We start from the raw sequence: 23,686 nt of genomic DNA, 5'->3' as shown, positions 1-23,686 counted from the left end.
CCTGAGAAAGATATTCAGGACAACAGAGGCTCATTTGGAAGAGTTTCTCAGAACCCTGTTACACATCCCAGAGCCAGATATTGATGGAATGTTTCATAACGAGTGTCTCAATCCCATATTTCAACACATTATCCTAAATCTCCATACTCCACGTCCCATAAAGCTGTGGGTACAGGAGCTTCTCCATTGCACACACAATCTCCCTTCAATGTCTCAGCTGAAAGGCAGCAGCTCTGTCCCTCTGTACTACAGTGAACCGCCAAGTCAGCCTGAATTTCCGTTCTCACATCACGGAAAATAGACTGAACATCATCAGTGCCCTGGAACAGAATTCACTGCAGGGACCAAAGCTTTTGGTCTTCCCAGTGTTTAGCTGAAGGAAACTTTGTGCATCCTGCAGCATCCCCCATCAGAGAGTGTGGAGGTGTTGGTACAAGTACAGGTGACACAGAACTGGATATCGACCATGTACATGTTTTAATGTGATGACAGCAAGAGAGAGTATTTGAAAAAATCTGCCAATGCTGGAAAATACAACAGAGACTGGGGTAAGCACATTAGGAGTAGAAAACATAACCGATTACTAATTAATGCAAACCAAGAATAGAATAGAATACAACAGCTATTTGGGTAATGGACACCAGCACCTGATTTGAGCAGAGTAACTCCAAGGAACAGACATTGGAGGAAGGCAAACAGGACCAGATATTGAAGGAATATACCCTAGGAATAGACATTGGGGAAAACTATGAAAGATCAGACAATGGGAAAAATACCCCTCCACAGGACCAAAATTGTAGTTAATTCTCAACTTTGCTCCTGAGGGAATACGACAGAGATTGGGAATGCACGATTGATCTTCGGGAAGGTTGGGATTCCCGTGTATGAGAAACAATTTATTCAAGAAATTCTCTTATTTGTAAGGATTTGAAGATCAGATTCCCAACCCCATATGCTCCACCTTCAGTCAATTTGGAAAATATATATAGAACTGTGTTTAGAGACTGGAACCAAAATCATGTACTGGAAGAGACTCCTGCATCCAGAATGTAGAGCACATTGTGAGGGATCTGGTACTGAGTCAGGTACTGGGGGATGTAATTGCAGGAACTAGTGATACCTGCGACCAGGTTCTGTGGAGATTACCTGTCATATGTAATGGCAGGTCTGACCAATAGAATTTTGGCAGAGTCATTCCCAGTGCCGTCTCTGAGGGAATTCTATCACACACAGTTTTATAAAAAGAAACAACTTATCCATGGAATTTCCATGGAAACAATTCACTACATTATCATGATGTAACAATCCAAAATAATAAAAAGTAATCAGTCATGAAATATTATTAATAATGAATTAATTACATTGCAAAGTAATTAAAAATCAATCCTAATCCTGTAATTAAATCTAAAAACAATACAATGATGGATCCATCGTGATACAACATAACCATGGATGATTTTTACTTATTCATTCACAGGATGTGAGTAGAACAACATTTCTTTCCCATCCCAACTGCTCTTGAACTGGGTGGATTACAGAGCCATTTAACAGTGCAGTTAAAGTTCAGTTACATTACTATGGGTCTGGAGACAGATACAGGCCAGACCAGGTAGTCAGCAGATTCCCCTCCCTGAAACACGTCAGTCATGCAGTTAGACACCAATCTATTTCTCTAAGTCACGGTCACTGGTCACTGACACAGAACTTTCATTACACATCCCAGCTGCCGTGATGTGATCTGAACTCAAGTATCTACGTCACAAACCCAGCTTCTCAATTAAATTCTCAGTAACATGAACTGTGTCTGTGTGTGCCCATACTGATTCATATTAGAGAGATCAACAACTACAGTCCAGTGTTTATTTCCAGCCATAATACCCATCTCACGCACACACTCTGCTATTCTCCAACACATTCATCCAATCTGCTTCTTTGTGAAACCCCTTTCCCCAGCTTGTACACACAACTTCCATCTGATTCCTCTGCCCTTGACATTTTAACACCATTCCTCCTTCAGTAGCTTTATTCCTTCTTTCCAGTTCGTCAATGCAGCTTCCCTCCCTCTCCTCTCTGCCCCCCACCCACTCCCCCTCCCTCCACCCCACCATGGCAACTTCCTTTGTGCCAATAAACAATATCTGTTGCTCAGCAACTAGACTAACTCTCACTCTTGCATTTCAGCCAACTAGAAATCCAGGATTTGTAACAACTGAGGACCTTACCTTGCCACTGGCCTCTGCTCCCCTCCATAAACGTCGGCTCTCGACACTGGCCTGCTCCCTCCTTCTTTCCCTCCATGAGTACATGCTGCCAGTCCTCGAGTATATTTTACACTCTTCACTGCTCACAGTAACAGCTTTGCCTTCTGCTTCCAGTTTGTCTGGCTGTCTGTCTGTCTCTCTCTCTCTCTCTCTCTCACTCTCTCTCTCTCTCTCCCCCTCCCTCCGTCCCTCCCTCTCCTGATGGCTCCAACAGTCTGTTTGTACAAAGGCAGCTTGTCAGAGCCAGCTTCTGACCCCATGCTCTGAGAAAGAATTAAGGCAGCAAATTGGAGATTTGAAGAAGTCTGAAAGGAGCTTAGAGAAGGTGGGAGAGAGAGAGACAGACAGACAGATTGAGGGAAAGAGAGAAGCAAGGAAGGGCAAGGAAGAAGAGATAAGAACACAAGAAATAGGAGCAGGAGTAGGCCATCTAGCCCATTGAGCCTGCTCCACCATTCAATAAGATGATGGCTGATATGGCCACGGACTCATCTCCACCTTACCTGCCTTTTCCCCATAACCCTTAATTTCCCTAATATGCAAAAATCTATCCAACCTTGGCTTAAATATACTTATTGAGGTAGCCTCCACTGCTTCATTGGGCAGAGAATTCCACAGATTCACCACTCTCTTGCAAAAGCAGATCCTCCTCATCTCCATTGTAAATCTACTCCTTCGAATCTTGAGGCTATGTCCCCTAGTTCTAGTCTCACCTACCAGTGGAAACAACTTTCCTGCCTCTATCTATCCCTTTCATAATTTTAAATGTTTCTATAACATCTCCTCTCATTCTTATCAATTCCAGTGAGTATGGTCCCAGGCGACTCAATCTCTCTTCATTTCTGGAATTAACCTGGTGAACCTCCTCTGTACCTCCTCCAAAGCCAGTATATCCTTCCTCAAGTAAAGAGACTAGAACTGCACGCAGTGCAGGTGTCCCCGCTTTATAAAGTTCGCTTTACGTCACTTCGCTTTTACGAAAGACCTACATTAGTAACCTGTTTTCGCATTACAAAGAGGAGTTTTGCCTTTACGAAAATTTTTCCCATATAAATTAATGGTTCTTCGCTTGACGTCATTTCAGCTTAAGAAAGGTTTCATAGGAACACTCTACCTTTGTAAAGGGGGGTGGGAACACCTGTACTCCAGGTGTGGCCTCACCAGTACCCCGTAGAGTTGTAGCATAACCACCCTGTTCTTAAATTCAATCCCTCTAGCAATGAAGGCCAACATTCCATTTGCCTTCTTGATAGCCTGCTGCACCTGCAAACCAACCTTTTGTGATTCACACACAAGCACTCCCAAGTCCCTCTGCACTTTTTACCACTGAAGTAATAATCTGCTTTCATTTTTCCTTCCAAAGTGGATGACCTCGCATTTACCAACATTGTACTCCAGCCAGACTCTTGCCCACTCACTTAACCTATCTATATCTCTCTGCAGACTCTCTGTATCTTCAACACAATTTGCTTTTACACTCAATTTAGTGTCATCAGCAAACTTAGATCCACTACACTCAGTCCCTTCTTCCAGATCATAATGTATATCGTGAACAGTCGTGAACAGCACCGACCCATATGGCACTCCGCTCACCACTGATTGCCAACCAGAGTAACACCCATGTATCCCAACTCTCTGCTTTCTGTTGGGTAACCAATTCTCTATCCATGCAAGAACATCACATGGAGTAAGAGGGAGAGAAGGAGAAAGGAAGGAGTCTCTGTCACCTCTAAGGCCAGGTTACCGGACTAATATCCAAATCCGGGCCATGCTCCTCACTTCCTGCTCTGCACCCTGTGTTATCTCCCCCACTATGTGTCTCCAAAACCTGATCCAAGTATATTGTCACACAACACTGAATTAGGGAGCATTCCCCTGGAGACAGACTGAGAATTGTTCCTTTGAATCTTATCCTGGTCCAAATGATTGCTGCTACCTGGATGATGGATTCCTCTCATTGATGGGAATTGATCCCATATTCCCGAGTATTAGATGACAGGTGACACTAAAATATATGGTATGGTAGGTGTAAAGTACAGTGGGATCTTGATCAGCTGGGTAGGTGGGCTGAGGAATTACAAGGAGAGTATAATTCAGATGAGGATGTCTCTGAGCGATTGCAGAACATTCTCAGTGGGGAGGGTGAGCAGACAGAAGTGGCTGCACACATCGTTTCAAATGACAATAGGCAGAAAAATGGATGTGCTGCTGTGGAGTCAATAAAGGGAGTTAGAAACGAGTTAAAATGTAAGACCCCCAACTGTGGCAATCTCTGGATTATTCCCAGGGCCATGTCCTGGTGAGGTTAAAAATTGGAGGATGTTGTAGATTAATGCATTGCTGAAACCTTGGCACCAGGAACAGGAATTCAGTTCTGCGGACATTTCAGATATGTTCTGGGAGATTTGTGATCTGTACGGCTAATGTTGTGCCTTTATTTGAGAAGGGCTACAAATAAAATGCTGGGAACTATGGACATAGTAAACCCAATATCTATGGAAGGAAGTTAACAGAGGAGTTACGAGGGTTAAGAACTTGGTGTGCCCTGACAGATGACTGCACCCAGTGCGGAGAACTGACTGAATCCCATGCAAAGACAGAAATAAGAGTTTAGTCCCAGGAATTACAACAGAACATCAGTGGTTTGACCAAGTGACACCGTGAGATGAATCAATCTTGAAGCACAAGGACCCTGTGATAACCAGCAATCAGGAGTCCGCTTTAAATAATTACAGTATGAGGAAAACTAGTGCCAGTCAAAGTACACTTGACAAGATTAAACAGAATGCACAAGGCCTTAACAATTAATACGTTGCACAGGCCCAAGGGGACATGACAGTATCTCCAGCCCGAAGGCTGTGGGGAACCCGAGACAGGGCTGGTAAACTCAGGAACATAGAATCAAACTCAGAAACCTGGAGGGCCATGGGAGACCTTGAACATAGACCAGAGAAGCTCAGAACGTACACTAGAGAAACTCAATATTGCAGTGAGAAACTTGGAATGTAGCCTCTGGACAATCAATGTAGCCGGCACCCTTGCCTCTGACCGATCGATGTCCAAGCTGCTGTTGAACCTCTGCCGGGTCCGTTTATGCTTGGGTCCTACTGTCACAGTGTGCACTGACAGACAACTGAACCAGGAGCAGAAGAACCATATAACAATTACAGCACAGAAACAGGCCATCTCGGCCCTTCTAGTCCATGCCAAACGCTTACTCTCCCCTAGTTCTATCGACCTGCACTCAGCCCATAATCCTCCATTCCTTTCCTGTCCACGTATCTATCCAATTTTTTTAAATAACAATACCGAACCTGCCTCTACCACTTCTACTGGAAGTTCATTCCACACAGCTACCACTCTCTGAGTAAAGAAATTCTCCCTCGTGTTACCCTTAAACTTTTGCCCCCTAACTCTCAACTCATGTCCTCTTGTTTGAATCTCCCCTACTCTCAATGGAAAAAGCCTATCCACGTCAACTCTATCTATCCCCCTCATAATTTTAAATACCTCTATCAAGTCCCCCCTCAACCTTCTACGCTCCAAAGAATAAAGACCTAACTTGTTCAACCTTTCTCTGTAACTTAGGTGCTGAAACTCAGGTGACATTCTAGTAAATCTCCTCTGTACTCTCTCTATTTTGTTGACATCTTTCCTATCATTCGGTGACCAGAACTGTACACAATACTCCAAATTTGGCCTCACCAATGCCTTGGACAATTTTAACATTACATCCCAACTCCTATACTCAATGCTCTGATTTATAAAGGCCAGCATACCAAAAGCTTTTTCACCACCCTATCCACATGAGATTCCACCTTCAGTGAACTATGTACCATTATTCTGAGATCACTCTGTTCTACTGCATTCCTCAATGCCCTACCATTTACCATGCCTATGTCCTATTTTGATTAGTCCTACCAAATTGCAGCATTTTGCTATTAATATGACTGTCGAAACCCTTTGCTATTAATATGACTGTAGAAACCCTTTGGATTTATTTTCACCCTACTTGCCAAAGCAAACTCATATCTTCTTTTAGCTTTTCTAATTTCTTTCTTAAGATTCTTTTTACATTCTTTATATTCCTCGAGCACCTCATTTACTCCATGCTGCCTATATTTATTGTAGAGCTCTCTCTTTTTCCGAACCAAGTTTCCAATATACCTTGAAAACCATGGCTCTCTCAAACTTTTAACCCTTCCTTTCAACCTAACAGGAACATAAAGATTCTGTAGCCTCAAAATTTCACCTTTAAATAACCTCCATTTCTCTATTACATCCTTCCCATAAAACAAATTGTCCCAATCCACTCCTTCTAAATCCTTATGCATCTCCTCAAAGTTAGCCTTCCTCCAATCAAAAACCTCAACCCTGGGTCCAGTCATAATTATTTTGAAACTAAAGGATTTGTGATCACTGGACCTGAAGTGCTCCCCAACACATACCTCCGTCACCTGGCCTATCTCATTCCCTAACAGGAGATCCAACACTGCCCCTTCTCTAGTTGGTACCTCTATGTATTGCTGCAAAAAACTATCCTGCACACATTTTACAAACTCCAAACCATCCAGTCCTTTTACAGAATGGGCTTCCCAGTCTATGTGTGGAAAATTAAAATCTCCCACAATCACAACCTTGTGCTTACTACAAATATCTGCTACCTCCTTACAAATTTGCTCCTCCAATTCTCGCTCCCCATTAGGTGGTCTATAATACACTCCTATAAGTGTTACTACACCTTTCCCATACCTCAATTCCACCCAAATAGTCTCCCTAGACAAGCCCTCTAATCTATCCTGCCAGAGCACCACTGTAATATTTTTTCTGTCAAACAATGTAACACCCCCCCTTCTTGCCCCTCTGATTCTATCACACCTGAAGCAATGAAATCCAGGAATAATTAGTTGCCAATCACACCCCCCTGCAACCATGTTTCACTAATAGCTACATCATATTTCCAGGTATCAATCCATGCTCTAAGCTCATCCACCTTTCTTACAATGCTCCGAGCATTAAAATAAATGCATTTAAGAAATTCTCCACCTCTTACTCTCTGTTTATCCCTAACGATGCAAACAACTTTACTATCTTCTTTTTCTTCCTTCTCCCCTACATCTTTGGACTGAGCGCTCCCCTTCTCTATCACCTGCCTATCCTCCCTCACACACTGTCTACAAGCTTTCTCTATTAGTGAAATAACCTCCTCTCTCCTAGACTCTTCAATTTGATTCCCACCCCTCAACTATTCTAGTTTAAAGATTCCCCAGTAGCCTTAGCAAATCTCCCCGCCAGGATATTGGTCCCCCTAGGTTTCAAGTGCAACCCGTCCTTTTTGTACAGGTCACACCTACCCCAAAAGAGGTCCCAATGATCCTGAAACTTGAAACCCTGCCCCTTGCTCCAATCCCTCAGCCACACATTTATCTTCCACCTCATTCCATTCTTACTCTCACTGTCGCGTGGCACAGGCAGTAATCCCGAGATTACTACCTTTGTGGTCCTTCTTCTCAACTGCCTTCCTAACTCCCTATATTCTCCTTTCAGGACCTCTTCCCTTTTCCTACCTATGTCATTGGTACCTACATGTACCACGATCTCTGGCTCCTCACCCTCCCACTTCAGGATATCTTGGACACGATTAGAAACATCCCGGACCCTGGCACCAGGGAGGCAAACTACCATCCGGGTCTCCTGACTGTGTCCACAGAATCATCTATCTGACCCCCTAACTATCAAGTCCCCTATTACTACTGCCTTCCTCTTCCTTTCCCTACCCTTCTGAGCTACAGGACCAGACTCTGTGCCAGAGGCACGGCCACTCTTGCTTCCCCCAGGTAGGTTGTTCTCCTCCCCCCCCAACAGTACTCAAACAGGAGCACTGGTGAGGGGTACAGCCACTGGGATACTCTCTAGTACCTGACTCTTCCCCTTCCCTCTCTTAACCGTAACCCACTTGTCTGCCTCCCGTGGCCCTGCTGTGACCACCTGCCTGTAACTCCTCCCTATCAACTCCTCACTCTCCCTGACCAGACGAAGGTCATCGAGCTGCAGCTCCAGTTCCCTAACACGGTCCCTCAGGAGCTGCAGATCAGCGCATCTGGTGCAGATATGGGCGTCCGGGAGGCTAGGAGACTCCAGGACCTCCTACATCCGACACCGAGAACAACAAGCTGCCCTCACACTCATAATTCCCCCTTTCCTCAAACAACAGGAAAAATTGAAAACTAAACCTACCTTGCCTCGCCCGTTTCCGCCTAAGCCCGTTGAGCCAAAGCCCTTAAGCCTGCACTCTGCTTCGAGTGAACCTCATGCAGAGACAGAAACAAGAGTTTATTCATAGGAATTCTAACAGTACATCAGTGTCTTGGCTGAGTGACACCACGAGATGAATCATTATCGAAACACAAGGACCCCACGATAAGTGCTAATTAGGAGTCTGCTACTGTGAACAGCAACACCAGCCAGAATTTTTGTTCTCAAGTCAGTGAAAAGGATCAACATCATCAGTGCCCTGGAACATAACTCACTGCAGGGACCAAAGCTTTTGGTCTTCCCAGTGCTCAGTTGAAGGAAACTTTCTGCATCCTGCAGCATCCCCCATCAGAGAGTGTGGAGGTGTTGGTACAAGTACAGGTGACACAGAACTGGATATCGACCGTTACAGTTTTAATGAGAACATTTTGAGAAAATATGCCAGTGCAGGAAAATACAACAGGTACTGAGGTAAAACACACCAGGAGTAGAAAAAATAAACAGGTACTAGATTAATGCAAACCAAGAAGAGAATAGAATACAACAGCCAGCACCTAATTTGAGCAGAGTAAGTCCAAGGAGCAGACATTGGAGGTTGGGACAGGACAGGACAGGTATATTGAAGGAATATACCTGTTACGTACCCCGTAACTGGGTGACTTACCAGCAAAGATAGAGAGATCCGTTGAAGTCTGATGGTACTATTTTTAACAGTATTTATTGATAGAAATACACAAAAATAATATCAATGCAAACAAACAAGTAATATACGTCGTCAATACTAAATCTAAAAGCGTGGGTATAATAATAATCAATAAGAAATAGCTCTATCGTTGTCTAGGGGATAATGTATTGTCCGATGGAAATATAAAAGTCACTTTAGTTCAGTCAAGCTGTAGGCTGCAGCCTTTGGTTGGAGAGAAAGACGGGTTAAAACTTGCCCATTCCTTTTATGATGTCAATCCTTCAAGAGTCGTTGGGAGTTGATTTCCCCGTTGTTAGCTAAAAACCGTTCTTCCATGGTAAAGGCCACCGATTCCGGGGCAAATGGAAACGGACGCACGTGGCCTTCCACTGGTTTTTGCTATTACGGGATCGCTAGCATTTCTTCTGGTGCGTCTGAGGGGCTGTTCCCCCAGACCCTCTTTTTATCCTGACTCACAGGGTCGCAGATGTCGATCAGGTTGGGATGATGCAATCCCTCCACCAACCTCCCCCTCGGTTCATTGCCTGGGGGGGGCTTCGATGCATCGTGCAGGATGCAATACACAAGTCCGTCTCCAAGAGACAATAGCCGGTATCAATGAATCCGCCTTTCGGAGGCCAGGACACATTCCAACCCTTTTGTGGATTCTGCATGTCTTTCTCTCATTTCCTGTGTCCCCTGAACTGACTTAATAGTGATCTTGTGATTCTCACAAAGGAGGGGGCTACCCCGCACCCTTCGGCCCCTCAGAGCTGTGGCACATTCGTAACATACCCTAGGAACAGACATTGGGGAACACGATGGAAGCCCAGACGATGGAAAAAATACTCCTCCACGGGACCAGAAATTGCGGTTAATTCTCAACATCATTCATGAGGGACTTCGACAGAGCTTGGGAATGCACGATTGATCTTAGGGAAACAATTTAAAACAATTCACCCCATCCGCCCGCCACCGCACTCGGAATAGGGTCCTCACTTACCACCCCACCAGCCTCCAGGTTCAACATATAATTCTCCGTAACTTCCGATGGGATCCCACTACCAAGCACATCTTTCCCTCCCCCCTCTTTTTGCTTTCCGCAGGGATCGCTCCCTACGTGAATCCCTTGTCCACTCGTCCCCCCCCCCATCCTTTCCCACCGATCTCCCTCCTGGCACTTATCCTTGTAAGCGGAACAAGTGCTACACCTGCCCTTACACTTCCTCCCTCACCACCATTCAGGGCCCCAGACAGACCTTCCAGCTGAGGCGACACTTCACCTGTGAGTCAGCTGGTGTGGTATACTGCGTCCGGTGCTCCCGGTGTGGCCTTTTATATATTGGTGAGACCCGATGCAGACTGGGAGACCATTTCGCTGAACACCTACGCTCAGTCCGCCAGAGAAAGCAGGATCTCCCAGTGGCCACACATTTTAATTCCACGTCCCATTCCCATTCTGATATGTCTACCCATGGCCTCCTCTACTGTCAAAATGAATCCAAACTCAGGTTGGAGGAACAACACCTTATATACCGGCTGGGTAGCCTCCAACCTGATGGCATGAACACTGACTTCTCTAACTTCCGTTAATGCTTCTCCTCCCCTTCTTACCCCATCCCTGACATATTTAGTTGTTTGCCTGTTCTCCATCTCCCTCTGGTGCTTCCCCCCCTTTCTGTCTCCCGAGGCCTCCCGTCCCATGATCCTTTCCCTTCTCCAGCTCTGTATCACTTTCACCAATCACCTTTCCAGCTCTCAGCTTCATCCCACCCCCTCCGGTCTTCTCCTATCATTTCGCATTTCCCCCTCCTCCTCCTACTTTCAAATCTCTTACTATCTTTCCTTTCAGTTAGTCCTGACGAAGGGTCTCGGCCTAAAACGTCGACTGTGCTTCTCCTTATAGATGCTGCCTGGCCTGCTGTGTTCCACCAGCATTTTGTGTGTGTTGTTGTTTCAATTTAAAATTAGTTATTTGGAAGAATCAGTGAATCAGATTCCCAACCCCACATCTCAGAAATGCACCATAGATAGATAGATTCTTGATTCATTAAGGCATGAAGGGATATGGGGAGAAGGCAGGAGACTGGGGTTGAGATGGAAAGTAAATCAGCCATGAAGAAATGGCGGAGCAGACTCAATGGGCTAAATAGCCTAATTATGCTCCTGTGTATTATGGTCTTATCTTCCAATCCTACATGACCTCTTTCTATGGATTTGATCTCATTTTTTACCAACAGAGCCACTCCAACCCTCTGCCTACATGCCTGTCCTTTCAATACCATTGTCTATCCTTGGATGCTAAGCTCCTAACTATGGTCCTCTTCCAGCCATGACTCAGCAATGCCCACATCACATCCGCCAATCTCTAAATGTTCTACAAGATCATCAGCCTTATTCTGTAAACTGCGTGCATTCAAATATAACACCTTCACTCCTGTATGCATCACCCTTTTCCATTTTGCCCCATTTCACTTTAACTCATCCCATTTCTCATTGTTGCCTTTGGGAAGGAGGTACAGAAGTCTGAAGGCACACATTCAGTGATTCAGGATCAGCTTCTTCTCTTCTGACATGCGATTCTTAAACTGATATTGAACCCATGAACAATACATTACTTTTTTAATATCACTTTTGTTTTGCACTTTTTTGTATATATACATTTACTTTCATTGATCTACATAGAAACATAGAAAAACATAGAAAACCTATAGCACAATACAGGCCCTTCGGCCCACAAATCTGTGCCGAATATGTCCCTACCATAGAAATTACTAGGCTTACCTATAGCCCTTTATTTTTTGAAGCTCCATGTACCTATCTAAAAGTCTCTTAAAAGACCCTATTGTATCCGCCTCCACCACCTTTGCCGGCAGCCCATTTCACACACTCACCACTCTCTGAGTAAAAAACTTACCCCTGACATCTCCCTGTACCTACTCCCCAGCATCTTAAACCTGTGACCTCTTGTGGCAACCATTTCAGCCCAGGGAAAAAGCCTCTGACTATCCACACAATCAACACCTCTCAACATCTTATACACCTCTATCAGGTCACCTCTCATCCTCCGTCGCTCCGAGGAGAAAAGGCCGAGTTCACTCAATCTATCCTCATAAGACATGCTCCCCAATCCAGGCAACATCCTTGTAAATCTCCTCTGCACCCTTTCTATGGCTTCCACATCCTTCCTGTAGTGAGGCGACCAAAACTGAGCACAGTACTCCAAGTGGGGTCTGACCAGGGTCCGATACAGCTGCAACATCGCCTCTTGGCTCCTAAAGTTAATTCCACGATTGATGAAGGCCAATACACCGTACACTTTCTTAACCACTGAGTCAACCTGTGCAGCTGCTTTGAGCGTCCTATGGACTCGGACCCCAAGATCCCTCTGATCCTCCACACTGCCAAGAGTCTTACCATTAATACTATATTCTGCTATCATATTTGACCTACCAAAATGAACCACTTCACACTTATCTGGGTTGAACCCCATCTGCCACTTCTCAGCACCATTTTGCATCCTAACAATGTCCCGTTGTAACCTCTGCCTGATCTCTTCTGATTCTGATCTCTTCAGAATTGGCCTTCCTCCTGTTTTCAATCTCCACTCGAGGACCAATCCTATCCTTTTCCATAATTATCCTCAAAATGATCAGTAGAGCAAAAGAGTTATTTTTCTATATTATCATGTATTGCATTGAACTGCTGCTGCTAAATTAACAAATTTCACGACACATTCTGGAGATAATAAACCTGATTCTGATTCTGAATGCAATTTTGCTCTGTTACCTGCCTGTCGTTCCTCAGTCTCATCACACATGGGATCTAGTTAGACACCGACTACCCCATCTTCGGCCCTATCACTCTAGTTCCCATCTCACTGCCAAATCATTTTAAGTGCTCCCCTACAGCTCAAGGAACCCTAGCAAAAGAGCAGAGTTTAACCTGATCAGATTCCCCATGATAGTTTTTACCCTCTGCACAGTTTGGTGTTAATCTGAGGAGGGGCAGGGCCTGAAGGGTGTACGGGAGGAAGGTAATATGCTGTCATGGAGTGGGGACGGATGTGGAAGGAATACAGACACGGTGCTACTCCAAATGGGCTGCATGGGATAGAGTTTGTCAGATGTGTTTTTGAAAGATTCTTTACTCAATATGCAGAGGTCAGGATAGTGGATCTCCTCAGGGAATGAGACAGGGCAGGTGACAGACGTGTGTGCAGGTGAACCTTTTTGCTCCACTGATGGTTTTCAGGATAATTATGGAGGATAGGATTGGTCCTCGAGTTGAGACTGAAAACAGGAGGAAGACCAATTTTGATGGCATCAGAAGAGATCAGGCAGACATGGACTGGGATAGGTTGTTCTCCCACAAAGGGATATTGGTTAGTGGGAGGTCTTCAAAAGTAGAAGATTGAATGTCCAGGATCTGTATGTTCCTGTTAGGATCAAAGGCACAGTTAAAAGATTTAGGGAAGCTTAGTTTTTCAGGGTATTGGGGCACTTGTGAAGGAGGAGGAGGTGAAGGTTACACATGGGGAGCTAGGATCAAATAAGGAACTTGAGTATGAGAAATGCAAAAGAACAGGTAAGGGAGAGATCAGGAGGACTAAAAGAAGACGTGACGTTGCTCTGACAGGCAAGGTGAGAGAAAATCCCAGGGGATTTTATATCCCATTGATATATTAAGAGCAAAAGGATAGCAATGGACAGAATTGGTACTCTTAAAGATCAGCATGGTCATCTGTGTGTGGAACAGGGAAAGATGGATGAGATCTTAAATGAATTCTCTGCATCTGTATTTTCTCAGGAGACAGAGAGAATCTATAGAACTGAGGAAAAACAATAGTGGGGTCATGGACTGTATCCAGATTACAGATGAGGAACGTTTATTTGAAGTTAGGGTGGAAAAATCCCCAGAGCCTGACAAGGTGTCGCTTTGGTCCTCGCACAAGGCGAGTCCAGAAACCACAGCAGGCGTGACAGAGGTATTAAAACATTCTTAACCAAGGGCGACGTGCCGGAGGACTGGAGGATACCAACTGCTGTTCCGTTGTTCCAGACAGGCTCTGAGAACAAGCCGGGAAACTGCAGCCCAGTGAGTCTGATATCAGTTGTGGGTAAATTATTGGAAGGTATTCTACTGAACAGGATGTTTAAGCATTCGGATAGACAGGGCCAGATTAGGGACAGTCAACATGCATTGTGCGGGGTACATTGTGTTGAACTGATCTTCAGGGTTTTTTGTGGACGTTACCAGAATCAGAATCAGAATCAGGTTTATTATCACCGGTGTGGGTCGTTAAATTTGTTAACTTAACAGCAGCAGTACAGTGCAATACATGATGATATAGAAAAAAATAAATCAACTGAAGCATATATACATGTATCACTCTGGGAAAGGTTTCGTAATGGTCTTTCTGTAGAAGCAGTGTTTGTGTTATGGTTAGAGATAACGGGTGCTTTGGAATGAGAGTCGTCCAATGAAGGGAGTGTGTTTTTCGTGTTGTGTGCCTGACATTGGTGTGAGCTGGGTCTTTTGCTCGGTGGGAGATGAAGGGAGAAGATGCTGGAGAGGAGAGTTCGTAGGACTTGACCCACAGCGGGGCTGATTCGACGAAGCCCGGGAAGATCAAGGGAGGCTCGGCATAGGGAAAACCATCAGCTCCAACTTGTGCACATTAGATTGTTTCATTAAAATGAGCCGTTTTGGTTTTTTTGCATTTTCTTTACTAACCCTTTAGTCAAACTAAGAATTATAAACCTAAATCGTTTAATTATATGCCTGTTATTTTGTGGTAATGGGGTAACGAATCACGCCGCATCCACACAAACAGGGGGTTTTGGGGGCTTGCACTTCAATCTCACACGTTTAGCGGGGCCGGAGATTCTCTTCCCTAGACTTACGCAGCCGACAGAACCGGAGTGTTTCATATGTATATCAAATAGATTTAAAAAGTGCAAAACAGAAATAATATAAAAAAGTAGTGAGGTAATGTTCATGGGTTCAACATCCATTCAGAAATCAGATGACAGAGGGAAAGAAACTGTTCCTGAATCACCGTGTGTGTGCCTTCAGGCTTCTGTACCTCGTTCCTGACGGGAACAATGAGAAGAGAGCATGTCCGGAGTGATGTGGGTCCTTAATCATGGCACCTTTCTGAGGCAGCACTCCTTGAAGATGTCTTGGATACTACAGAGGCCAGTAACTGAGATGGCATTGACTAATTTTACAACTTACTGTAACTTCTGTGCAGTAGTGCTCCTGCCCCCACACATATCAGACAGTGATGCAGCCTGTCAGGATGCTCCCCATGGTACGTCAGTAGAACCAAGCAGGCTGATGAAGGGAAAACCTTGTTTACATGGACTCTAGCAAGGCCTTTGACAAAGGACCACAAGGGGGTCTCGTCCTGAAGAATAAGTCACTTGGCGTTCAAGTTGCAGTAGTAAATGGGATTCAGCATTGTTTAGCGGGAGAAGATAGAGAGTGGGCGTACACAACTGTCTCTCTGACTGGAGGGCTGTGACTAGGGGTGTACTGCAGAGGTCATTGATCATCATCTGTATAAATGATTTAGATGATCTGGTAAACTACATCAGCAAATTTGCAGATGACAACAAGTATGGGGAAGTAGTAAGGGAGGCTAACAAAGATCACAGCATCATAAACAAGAGAAAAACGGCAGATGCTGGAAATCCAAAGCAACACAGACAAAATGCTGGAGGAACCCAGCAGATCTGAGACCCTTCATCTAGACTGGAAAGAAAGATGAGAGGTTGCTCAAAACAATTAATTAGGGACCTGATAGAACTCAGAATTCTGGAAGGATAAAAGAACACTGATAAGAATTATTTGGGACTTCTGGTAAGTATCAGTACAATCAAAATAAACCAATGCAGCAAGATTGCAGCATGGTCTGAACCAGTGGGAAAATGGACTGAATAATGGCAGAGGGGGATAATGCCAATGGGTGTGCAGTGTTGCACTTTCCAGGGCAGGAACAACACCATGAATAGTAGGGTTGAGAGGGTGAACAGCTTCAAGTTCCTCAGTATACACATCACCAAGGATCTCACTTGGTCTGTATATACCAGCTGTGTGGTGAAAAAAGCACAACAGCACCTCTTTCACCTCAGATTGTTGAAGAAGTTCAGCATGAGTCCCTAAATCCTAAGGACTTTCCACAGGGTACAACTGAGAGCATCCTGACTGGCTGTATCACTGCCTGGTATGGGAACCAATTACAGGGCACTGCAGAGAGTGGTGCGGACAGCCCAGCGCATCTGTAGATGTGAACTTCCCACTATTCAGGACAGTTACAGCGACAGGAGTGGATCATTGGGACCCTAGCCACCCCAATCACAAACTGTTCCAGCTGCTACCATCCAGGAAACGGTACAACAGCATTAAAGGCTGAGGGACACCTTCTTCCACGAGGCCATCAGACTGATTAATTCACACTGACACAATTGTATTTCGAAGCTATGTTGGCTGTTCTGTTGTATATCTCACTGAACATTCTATTTATTACAAATTACTACAATTTGCACATTCAGACAGAAATGTAATGTAAAGATTTTTACTCCTCACGTTACGTGAAGGATGTAAGAAATAAAGTCAATTCAATTCAATGGGGAACTGAGATGTGCAGTAGAACAAAGGGATCTAGGAATACAGATCCATAATTCCTTGAAAGTGGAATCACAGACAGATGGGGTCATAAAGACATTTTGGAACACTGGCATTCATCAGTAAGTACAGGAGCTGAAGTTGTATAAGACATTGGTGAGGCCGGATTTGGAATGCTACAAGTAGTTCTCAACACCTGCAAACAGTTTGAAAAGAGTACAGAGAAAGTCTGCAAGGAACTAGCCAAGACTTGAGGACATGAGTTATAGGGAAAGGTTGCGCTGGGTAGGATATTATCCCCTGGAGCACAGGAGATGTATGAGGGTTATAGAAAGGGTAAATACAAGCATGCATTTCTCTCCCTCCCCCTCCCAGTTTGGATGAGACTAGAACTAGAGGGCATAGGTTTCAGATGAAAAGTGAAATATTTAAGGGAAACAGGAGGGAACCTTCTTCACTCAGATGAAGGTGCGAGTGTGGAATGAGCTGCCAGCATAAGAGAAGTTTGGATATGTACATGGGAGGGATGGGTCTTCAGGCCAGTGTTCTGTTTGTGGGTAGACGGGTCTAACCAGAAAAACAGGTTGGCATGGATTCTATGAATCTTCAAATTACCTGATAATCTATCCAAACTCAGAAAAACAAAGCTACAGGAGATTTACATCCCTCTTCGAAAGGAGCAAGCTGGCCTGGGGAATCAGACTAGCAAACCCTCGGAGCACGACCCTTCAGAGCAGCAGACTATCACCTCACTTGGACAATTCAGTCAGTTAATGTATCTGACAGACGGGGCTCACAGTCAATTAATTGCTGGGTTGTGATTCCTGAAAGGTGATGGAGAGCTACTCAGCCAGACATCTCACCGAAAAGTGAATGTTATCCTTGATCTTTGATGGTTTCATGTATGCCCAGAGTACTGTGTATGTCTTTATAAGTCCTATCCCCTCACCCAACACCACCTTCATTCAATGCCATTACCTTCACTGAATTCCTCTCTATCTCTGTTTAGATACAACACTGAATCACGTCATCTGCAGAAATTCTCCAATGACTCACCAGTAGTTGGGTGTATAAAGAGAGGATGAATATAGGCCCTGGTGGAGGATTCTGTCAAATGGTGCAAGCTGAATCAACTGCAGCTCAATGTTGTTAAGACAGACGGTGATGGACTTCAGAAGGACTAAGCCTGCATTGCTGACCTGTTACTGTTGATTATGAGGACATGGATGTGGTGAGGACCTACAAGTACTTGGGGGTGCACCTGGATGACAGACTTGAATGGAATACCAACACAGAGGTTCTACACAAGAAGGGTTGGAGTTGCCTCTGCTTCCTGAGGAAACTGAGGTCCTTTGGAGTACGAAGGTCTCTCCTTCACATGTTCTACCAGTCTGTGTCACCAGTACAGTCTTCTATGCAGTGCTGTGCTGGGGCTGTGGCATCAACATGGATGATGCCAACAGGCTCAATAAACTGATTAGAAAGACTGACTCTGTTATAGGAGTCAAACTGGATATACTGGAGGCTGTGGTAGAACAAAGGACCCTACGGAGAATCCTGGCAATTCTGGACAATGTTTATGACCCTCCGCATGCCACCTTGGCTGAACAGAGGGGCATTTTTAGTAATAAACTAAGACAAGTGTGCTGCTCCAAAGAGTGTGATATGAGGTTATTCTTACCCTCGGCCATGACACTCTATAATGTGTCAACCTATACCTGGGGAAGTTATGAACCCCTCCTGTTAGACTAATAATTATTTTCTAATTCTTTACTTCTCTTCTAATATTTGTATATCTGTGCACTTATAATGTTACTGTCACACTGTAAATTCCTTTGGGATCAATAATGTATCTATCAATATTCTGGTATTTATCAATGACAGAAACTAATCGGAGTTTCCATATACACAATGTAGGTACGAGACCAGGTCTGAAGCTGGAAATCTCATTGCTCTTATTAGATTCGGCTGTGGACATGGGGAGAGGACGCTGAGTTGGTTCACTTACCCAATTTAAACGCCGGCCCAGATCGGGGACGAGAGCCAATTTCACTCGCTCCCCGCGATCTTCTTGCCTCTCTCCAAGACACCGGAGCCTTTCACTGTTCCACTGTTTAGTCAACTTAAACGCTGGGCCAGATAAAGGGTGTGGAGACAAGAGCTGATTTCCCCCGTTCTCCGCGATGGCCATCTCCATGGCACTGAGGCTATGAAGACTGCCCTGGCTGCAGTGCTCTGTGCTGCTAATATGATGAACTGAGAAGTGAGGCTTTGGGCCTACTCTGGGCCGCTCCAGGGTTCGCATCTGAGGCCTCAGTTTTGATTCGGAATGCTGTTACAAGATTTGTGTTTTTCTTCTGCCTCTTGCACGTCAGGTGTTGGTCTTTTCTTTTTATTCTTGTTCTTGAATTGGGCTCTTTTGGGTTTCTTGCTCTGTGGCTACCTTTGAGCAGGTAAGCCTCAAGGTTGTATAATTTAAACATTCTTTGATAATAAATGTACTTGGATCTGTCTGTGAATTTGAAGGGCTTTTCAGGGACAACACTGGTGGTACCTCTCCAATAAGATGCCACTCTGTGTACTCGGTGTCTCGGGAATGTACATCGGGGCAGATCATCACCACCTGCTAGAAGACGAGCTTTGAGACACGTTGGAGGCCCAGATCCTCAAACACAGATTCGGAGTTCTCCGAGGAGGCTCCTGAGCTCTGGGAAATGCTGCATGTTTTCCAAAGTCTCAGCATAAACCTTCACTGTTCAGTGTTGTAATTGTGTAGCAGGGCAAGTGGAGAGAGGACCTATGTTTTGGGAATGGTCGCTGCACGACAATTCAGGTATTTCAGTGAAGCTGAATTTGAGTGCGGACTCTGAACGGCATATACAGAAACATAGTCGGTGTACAGTAGCTCACTGCCCGAGGCTGGAGTGACAGTGGTTCTGTGGGTTGCAGGTTCAGGAATTACCCTGTCGTCCTGGGAATCGGCTCCACTGCAGCAGGAGACTCCTGAATTCAGAGGAATTGCATGGACAGTCAGTGGCCATGGGATTCCAGTGACTTTTAAAGGTTTCCTCAGCACCAGACTTTGTCATCATCACTAAGACCAGTGATGTCCTTGTCTATCTCTAATCGCACCTGAGCACAGGATGGAGACACTTCAGTTCAAAGTCAGAATCAGGTTTAATATCATCAGCATACGTTGTGAAATTTGCTAACTTTGTGCTAGCAGTAACAATGCAATACATAATAATAGAGAAAATAAAACTGTGAATGACAGTATCTATATATTTAATAATTAAATTAAATAAGCAGTGCAAAAAAAAAGGAAATTAAAAAGTAGTGAGTTCGTGTTCATGGGTTCAATGTCCATTCAGAAATCAGATGGCAGAGGGGAAGAATCATTGGGTGTGTGTGACATCAGGCTTCTGTACCTCCTCCCAGATGGTGGCAATGAGAAGAGGGCATGTCCTGGGTGGTGGAGGTCCTTAATGATGGACGCCGCCTTTCTGACGCACCTTCATGGGGTGTATGGACTAAAAGAATAGGCCGAAGTCTTTCCGAGGAAGTATGGCAATACTGTACTGTCATGTGGAAATGGTGTCGAAGACTGTCCTTTCTGGTGGGTTATCTGCTTGGTCCTCAAACCAAGAAGGTGCTGTCTGTGTGGAGTTTGCACATTGACCCTGTGATTGCTCCTGATCCCCGCCATTTCCCAAACATTTATTTGTTTATTGAGGTACAGAGTAGAACAGGCCCTTTTGGTCCTTCGAACCGTGTTGCCCAGTAACTCCCAATTTAATCCTAGACTAATCCTGGGATAATTTACCTGCCTGTCCCTGTATTACATGAAATTTTATTACATATGCAGTTTAACATCACCAGCGTAAGTCATGAAGTTTGTTAAGTTTGCAGCAGCAATGCAATGGTCATAGAGAGAAAAACTGACCACAGTGTTTCCTAATTTCGTTTTCTCTCTAGCACCATTGTACTGCTTCTGCAAACTTAACAAATTTCATTACTTATGTTAGCGATATTAACAATATAATGGTAATAAAATATAATTAAACAGGTAGTGCAAAAAAAAGAAAATCAAAAAAAGTAGTGAGGCAGTACTCATGGGTTCAATTTCCATACAGGAATCTGATGGCAGAGGGGAGGAAGCTGTTCCCGAATCGCTGAGTGTGTGTCTTCATGCTCCTGTACCTCCTTCCTGATGGCAGAGGGGAGGAAGCTGTTCTTGAATCGCTGAGTGTGTGTCTTCATGCTCCTGCACCTCCTTCCTGATGGCAAAGGGGAAGAAGCTGTTCCCGAATCGCTGAGTGTGTGTCTTCAGGCTTCTGTACCTCCTCCCTGATGGCAGAGGGGAAGAAGCTGTTCCCGAATCGCTGAGTGTGTTTCTTCAGGCTTCTGTACCTCCTTTCTGATGGCAGAGGGGAAGAAGCTGTTCCTGAATCGCTGAGTGTGTGTCTTCAGGCTTCTGTACCTCCTTCCTGGTGGCAGAGGGGAAGAAGCTGTTCCCGAATCGCTGAGTGTCTGTCTTCAGGCTCCTGTACCTCCTTCCTGATGGCAGAGGAGAAGAAGCTGTTCCCGAATCGCTGAGTGTGTGTCTTCAGGCTCCTGTACCTCCTTCCTGATGACAGAGGGGAAGAAGCTGTTTCTGAAACGCTGAGTGTGTGTCTTCATGCTCCTGTACCTCCTTCCTGATGGCAGAGGGGAGGAAGCTGTTCTTGAATCGCTGAGTGTGTGTCTTCATGCTCCTGCACCTCCTTCCTGATGGCAAAGGGGAAGAAGCTGTTCCCGAATCGCTGAGTGTGTGTCTTCAGGCTTCTGTACCTCCTCCCTGATGGCAGAGGGGAAGAAGCTGTTCCCGAATCGCTGAGTGTGTTTCTTCAGGCTTCTGTACCTCCTTTCTGATGGCAGAGGGGAAGAAGCTGTTCCTGAATCGCTGAGTGTGTGTCTTCAGGCTTCTGTACCTCCTTCCTGGTGGCAGAGGGGAAGAAGCTGTTCCCGAATCGCTGAGTGTCTGTCTTCAGGCTCCTGTACCTCCTTCCTGATGGCAGAGGAGAAGAAGCTGTTCCCGAATCGCTGAGTGTGTGTCTTCAGGCTCCTGTACCTCCTTCCTGATGACAGAGGGGAAGAAGCTGTTTCTGAAACGCTGAGTGTGTGTCTTCAGGCTCCTGTACCTCCTTCCTGATGGCAGAGGGGAAGAAGCTGTTCCCGAATCGCTGAGTGTGTGTCTTCAGGCTCCTGTACCTCCTCCCTGATGGCAGAGGGGAAGAAGCTGTTCTTGAATTGCTGAGTGTGTGTCTTCAGGCTCCTGTACCTCCTTCCTGATGGCAGAGGGGAAGAAGCTGTTCCTGAATCGCTGAGTGTGAGTCTTCAGGCTTCTGTACCTCCTCCCTGATGGCAGAGGAGAAGAAGCTGTTCCCGAATCGCTGAGTGTGAGTCTTCAGGCTTCTGTACCTCCTTTCTGATGGCAGAGGGAAAGAAGCTGTTCCTGAATCGCTGAGTGTGAGTCTTCAGGCTTCTGTACCTCCTTCCTGATGGCAGAGGGGAAGAAGCTGTTCCTGAATCGTTGAGTGTGTGTCTTCAGGCTTCTGTACCTCCTTTCTGATGGTAACAATGAGAAGAGGGCTCATCCTGGGTGATGGAGGTCCTTGATTATGGACACCACCTTTCGGAGGCACCTTCACAGGATGTATCGACTGAAATAGACTGCAGAATTTTTGAGGCAGTTTACCAATACTGCCACGTGGAAATGGTGTTGAAGACTGTCCTTTCTGTTTGGTCCTCAAAACAAGAAGGTGCTGTCTGTGTGGAGTTTGCACATTGACCCAGCGATTGCTCCTGATTTCCCAGTGTGCTTTGGTTTCCCACCATTTTCCAAACATTTATTTGTAACATACGCACTTTTTATCTGCTTTGGCGATGATTGAATTTCACCTGTTATAGCTCAGGCACCAATGTGAGCTGAGGTCAGTTTGATGGAAAGTATTTGGTTCCTTGTACTAATAACCTGCAGCCACTGGGTGTCAGAGGCGTTCTGCTAAATACAGTGGATTCCAGTTAATTGAGACGCATCAGGACCAGTATGTTTTGGCCCAGTTAAGCAACTGCCTCAATTAGTTTAAGTTCCATGGAAATGGTTAAAAAGTTATAAATAAAACTACCATTTAACTGATTAAGAACATGTATGTAAATGAAATACTGAACAAATTAGAACATTATCAACACTGCTATAAAACTGTGTATCGACAAATTCTTTCAGTGCACACTGCTGTGTTGGAGGGGCAACATCTCGTAATCCAGGCAGCGCACTCAAAGTGCTGGAGGGACTCAGCAGGCCAGGCAGCATCTATGGAAAACAGTAAACAGTTGACGTTTCAGGTTGAGACTCTTCAACAGCAGTCCTGAAAAAGGGTCTCGGCCCAAAACGTTGACTGCACTCTTTTCCACATGTGCCACCTAGCTTGCTGAGTTCCTTCAGCATTTTGAGTGTGTTGCTTGAATTTCCAGCATCTGCATCTGTGACCTCGTAGTCCATCTGGGTAGCCCCCAACCTGACGACATGGACACAATTTCTCCAACTTCTGGAAATTGGAACTGGAAGAAGATAGCGCTAACAAACGCTACCAATGATGACGTCCTCAAGGCGGGTCACAAAGCAATTCTTTTCACTTCTTTTACATCTGCTTTTTATTTCAGGTATGGTTCTGCTACTGTTAGACCCTGTTACCTACATTCTGGTGGCTTGATTTTGGGCCAATCTGGTGCTTTGCAAGAGGGTTCCAAGAGGCTGCAACCATGGAGGCCGGGAAGTCAAGGCCCAGGATCGACTCCATCTCTCACCAATTGA

The 23,686-nt window shown here is 45.1% G+C and overlaps 1 protein-coding gene across 1 annotated transcript in view; it reads left to right on the top strand.

Moving 5' to 3' along the window:
- LOC140716282 (uncharacterized) overlaps positions 1–23,686 on the top strand; it is a 240,220-nt gene that overhangs the window by 40,282 nt on the left and 176,252 nt on the right. The gene's annotated exons all lie outside the window — the stretch shown is intronic.

Source organism: Hemitrygon akajei, chromosome 25 (assembly GCF_048418815.1).
Source record: "Hemitrygon akajei chromosome 25, sHemAka1.3, whole genome shotgun sequence".
In the NCBI taxonomy this organism is placed as follows: Eukaryota; Metazoa; Chordata; class Chondrichthyes; order Myliobatiformes; family Dasyatidae; genus Hemitrygon; species Hemitrygon akajei.
This window is presented reverse-complemented; position numbering and strand designations above follow the sequence as displayed.